Genomic DNA, 5,162 nt, shown 5'->3' with positions numbered 1-5,162 from the left:
AGTGTAGTGAGAAATTATTTGGAATTTGCAAGTATTCCTCACTTGCTCATACTATACCTTCTGTAAATGTATGTCTTTCTTACGCATACAAGGATTTATTTACTGACTATAAAGATTAGAGAAATGGGAGTGGGGGAGAGCAGTAGCAACATTTCAGCCCAAGTATAAAAAGTAACTGGTGGTTTTGAACAATCTGAAATGAAAGTAGTTACAACATACAACTAGGGGAAACTAGAATTCAAATTACAAAAAACATTATCAAAATAAACCTTATCTGGCACACATCCAGTCTATAAAATGAACAGTGCCTGCCTTTAAGAATCATTTATTCATTACAAAGAGGGTGAGTTCCTTGATAGGGAGTGGATAAAGTTAGGGAAAACCAATTGTTTGAAATAGGATTTGTAAGGGGTTATATTCCTCAATTCATTCATTTATCTCTTCAAATATTTCAATATTTATTGAGCATCTATTCCGAGCCAGGCAGCATCCTAGGAGTTGGAGACTCGTTGGTTAGAAGATTAAAGTTTCTGGTTTCAAGTAGTTGATAGACTGGAGAAGTCACATAAATAAGGAATCTCAATTCCACACAAATTACTGGTGTTATAAAATAATTGATGAGGTGGTACTGTGGATCCATGGGAGAGACAACATAACCCTTCCCAAGATTTTATATGAGTTTTTCAGAAGAAGTGATGCCTAAAGTGAGGCTTGGACAAAAGGTAAGGAGCGAGCAAAATGAAGAGAGCAGAAGCAGAGACGGCAAGAAAGGAACAACAAATACAAAGACACAGACAGGAGAGACCGTGGCTCAGTGTGAGATATTAAACAGTTTACTGTGATTAGACCACATAGAGGAGGAAGAAATTCGTTTTAGGGGAGGCTGAAGAGATAAGCAGAGACTAGATCATGAAGAAATTTGTAAGTGAAGACAAGGCATTTAGTTTTTACCCCAAGAGCGATGAGAAACTCATTGAATTATTTTAATTAGAGGAGTTAAGTCTCTCAACTCCAGAGGGACGTTGTGGTGTCCCGGAGTCAGGCCATCAGCTCAGATATCATCAGGACATGAGAGGGATGGGAATCCTAAATAAACCCATCCCTCTCCCTAACCCTGGGGCTTTCCTCTGTGCACCTGCATAAAGCTAGAGTGAACTCTCATTCACCATTTGGAGAGGCCCACTGTAATGACGCCAAGAAGCCTCCAGAACATGCTCTCACATTAAGAGTATACAAATGCAGATCTATTACCAGTCCGACAGAAGAAAATTATAGCCATATGTCAGTGTTCTAAGGACTTCAGTAAAGCCAGTGGCAACACCTTTACCCAACTGCCTTTGGAATTCTAGTCCAACACACTCCAACTTTTTAACTTTGAGCTTACAAATTGGATAACACAATCAGGACCCTTGTCTATATTTATAACACATTGAGAGACTACTAAACAAAATTTTGAAGCCACATTCTCCTGACAGCATGTGTACGTTATTTCTGTATTGAAGTGGATGTGTGAGGTTTATTTGTCTATATCCAATGAGTCCTTGAGCTGCACTCTTAAATCAAATGGTCCTTAACTCTAAACAGTCTTACCCTTTGTGACAGCTAACCTGATTTATCACTTTCAGCAACCGATGCTGCCTAAACCCTCATTCCTCTTTATACTCAGCTGGACCTCTGTTAGGACCTTTACTAGAGATCACTCCACATTGCATTAAAATCATTACCTCTTTCAATATCTACCACCCCCACTGCACCACAAACTACTGGAGGGCAAGTGCTGCATATTGTTCAGAGTAGCAGCCAGAAAGTCACAACTGAGTGTATCATTAAAGAGCAGGAAGAGTGAGAAGCCAGCCTGTCCAAGTACGGTGAGACTCGTCACCAAGTGGCAGACCCTAACTGATTTAACCCCAGCAGTGATGTGCTCTCCCTGAGAGCATCTCTCACACCTCTGGTGCCTCAAACTTCTTTATTTCCTGTCCATTCCTCTGTGCAGGCAACTTGTGACACCCTCACCACTTACCACCACTACCTTGGATCCCCCAACTGGCCCCTTTCTGTCCTCAGCCCACCTGCCTCTCCCTCTCTGTTTTGTCTTCATGTTTTGAGAAATCAACTAAAGCCTCAGCAGCTTCCAGGCATTTTTCTCTGATTCTGTAATCTGACAACCAGATGATATGGACATCGGGCAAGTCATAGTGAGGGAGAAAATATTTGAAAACAAATAGTTGACCATGCAGAGTTTTTTAATAATATATAAAGAACTATACAACTCAATACTAAAAGACAAACAACCCATATTTTATGGTGCGGAGGTAAATGACTGCAAAAGGGTATGACTTCTGGGATGCTGGTGATTTTCTGCTTCTTTCTTTGGATCCTGGTTATACGGGTATTTTTCCTCTGTGAAAATCCATTGAGCTGTTCATAGGTAATTAGTTCATTTGAGGTTTGTATGCTTAATGTTGACAGAATTAGATAAAATGAAAGTGAATTAAAAATATTTTCAGAGAGAAAACTGCCTTGTGAGTTCCTGGCCTATAGTAGATGTTTGAAAAGTTATTTTTGGACAAAAAAAGCAGATAATTAATTAATAATAAGTACTTAATAAATATATCATCTCCAAAGTTCCAAAGATATACCCATGGAAATCACACCTATGTTACCAAGATTTGCACTCAAGTTTCACTCTTTCCAAGAAAAGAGCACACAAAGATGAGAGAGATCGTTTCTTTCTGTTTGGTTCTACTTAATTTACAAGCACTGTCTCAAATGTTATTTCTTTTAAGTTGACACCTGCATTGGCTGGTTTTATACAGTTCCTGGGTTTAATCTTCAAATCAGCAAATTATGAGCACCAGTTAATGTGCTAAGGATTTTTCCATTTGAACCTTCAATTCTGTTTAATTCTAATAGCAAACATTTAAGGTGTTATTTCTTACCCTTTCAAAATGAGAAAATGGAGGCTAGTGGTATTTAAGTAACTTGCTATTAAATTCAGTTTCTACAATTTCAGTGATAATCTTACTTCTACTTCAAAAAATGGGGATAGGAGGGGTAGTGGAAGATTCTTGTTTATCTGTTCCAGTTAGTTTTATGTCAGTTTTTTTTTTTTTTTTTCAGAGCCCCAGAGAAATGTTCATGACTTCCTACAGTCGGTGTACATGTTATGCCTGGGCTGATGACATCTGGAGAATCTGGCCCAACGTACCAGAAGGGCACGAGCCCTCTTTTGGGTTCAGGAATGGACCTATGAGATTCTCCTGGCAACAACCCAGCAGGACTCTTCATTGTCCTTTCATTTTGTAAAATCTGCACTTTAGAAAACGACTAAGAAAACTCTTCGTGACCTAACCTCACTTTTTTTTCCCCATCCTTATAACTCACACTAAATCCTCTTGGGGTATCTGTGGAACTATTTATTGACTTGTAGCAGAGTGGCGAAGAGGTTTGTCAGATTGACTTACAAAGTACAGAGTTCATGCAAGCAGGAAGCACTGCGTATTAGAAGGAGCAAAGATTTAGAAAAACAGTATAATTAAAGAAACATTATTTAAGGAGTTCTCACCATGAGTCAGGTAATTTAAATGCATTATCTTACTCTTACAATATGCTGAATATCTCTACCTCATGCTCTAGCAACTAACCTTGAGTCAAAAGTCTTGCGAATTTGTGAGATTAAGCCATTCACACCAAGTTAAACCATTTCAGAAAGATTCTTCTGGCACCTCACCTGTCATGGGAAATCTTCCCTAGTAACAAACTTTCTTCTCTTCATTCTTCTTACATATCCCTTTCCTCTCAAGGGACCCTGTAACTATCTTAGGCCTGGGCAGGGCTCAATGACTGAGAGAAAATTCTGGCTTATAAACAGAGAATACTCTTTCTTCCTTTACTCCAACACCTCTCCATCTCTCCTTCCTGAACCAGAGCCTCTCTAGCCTTCTTCCTCAAATCTGGGAGGAAGACACAGACTGTCTTGTCTTGATTTACTTTCTTCATTATACTTTATTACTACCCTATTGTAATTAGAAGCACCATGCAAAAGATTTACCTTTGACGAAACAGGACATCTAATTTAAAATCAGCTCTTCCTCATGCCTGCTTAGTTCAACTCTTGTGACTTCTATCTGTTAAGAGTAACTCTGATGGGCCCTTTTTGATTTTGTTAGAGTCTTTACTTCCTTGGGGCTTATTATCAGTTCTCTATATCCATCCCTTCTTTTTAAATACATATAAAGAGAATCTATACTTATATTTTTAGTAAAACTGTACTTAACAACAACTACTGAACATATGAATCTGGACAGAAAACTAAAAACTAAATTCCATATTTGCCACTTTACATGTATCGTAATTGAATATGGAGAAGTAAAGAAAACTGACTAAAGTCACACAATTAGCAAGTGGCAGACAGAACTCAAAATGGGGTCTCTACAGAGAACTCAAATCCTGGGCTTTCAACTCCGTCACCGTACTGACAAATAGGCCCTAACATTGTATGTGGACTTGGCCTTATTAGTTCTGCTGAGCTTTAATTACTCATTTTTAAAATGAAGGTCTTAACATTTCCCTTATATATTTTGCTTCATGATTGTGAAAATTAAAGTCTTTGGTGTTTCATGATAGCATAATAGGTAAAAACAATATCCAAACATTATCTATTATTATTTTAACTCTCTTCCTTTTTTAACTTATGTTACCACCACTCTATGGTTTAATTATTGTTTTAACCAGATATATTTTTGTAATCTATACCAGAGTTTCCGCTCTAAAAATCTAAACTGTTAGAAGAAAAATTTCAAGTTGGACAAACATTTAAGAGATATGAAAAAGATCTTTAACTGGAAGTACAGTCCCTGGGAATTTTATAACTCTTTTTCTCCTATCGGATTTTTCCTCAGTTCGGTCATGTTAAAAGATGAATGGATGGCTGATTAGTTGATGCGCCTTTCTTTTAAAACCTCTCTTAAAAATTACAGCCTGAAAAAAAATCAAGGCCTTGAATTATTGTCAGTTATACATAATATCAAGCAGTAGGTAGCCTGAGTAATTGAAGAAATTATGCATAGTTTTCTGTGTCTGTTGGTAAGCCATGTTGGATGTCTTGAAGTTGAAAGAGGCTGAATCTGATATTATCAGCAGTGGGCCATTATAAATAA

The sequence above is a fragment of the Equus caballus genome, chromosome 7 (assembly GCF_041296265.1).
Source record: "Equus caballus isolate H_3958 breed thoroughbred chromosome 7, TB-T2T, whole genome shotgun sequence".
NCBI lineage: Eukaryota > Metazoa > Chordata > Mammalia > Perissodactyla > Equidae > Equus > Equus caballus.
The sequence above is the reverse complement of the archived record's forward strand: the minus strand, read 5'-3'. Positions refer to the sequence as shown.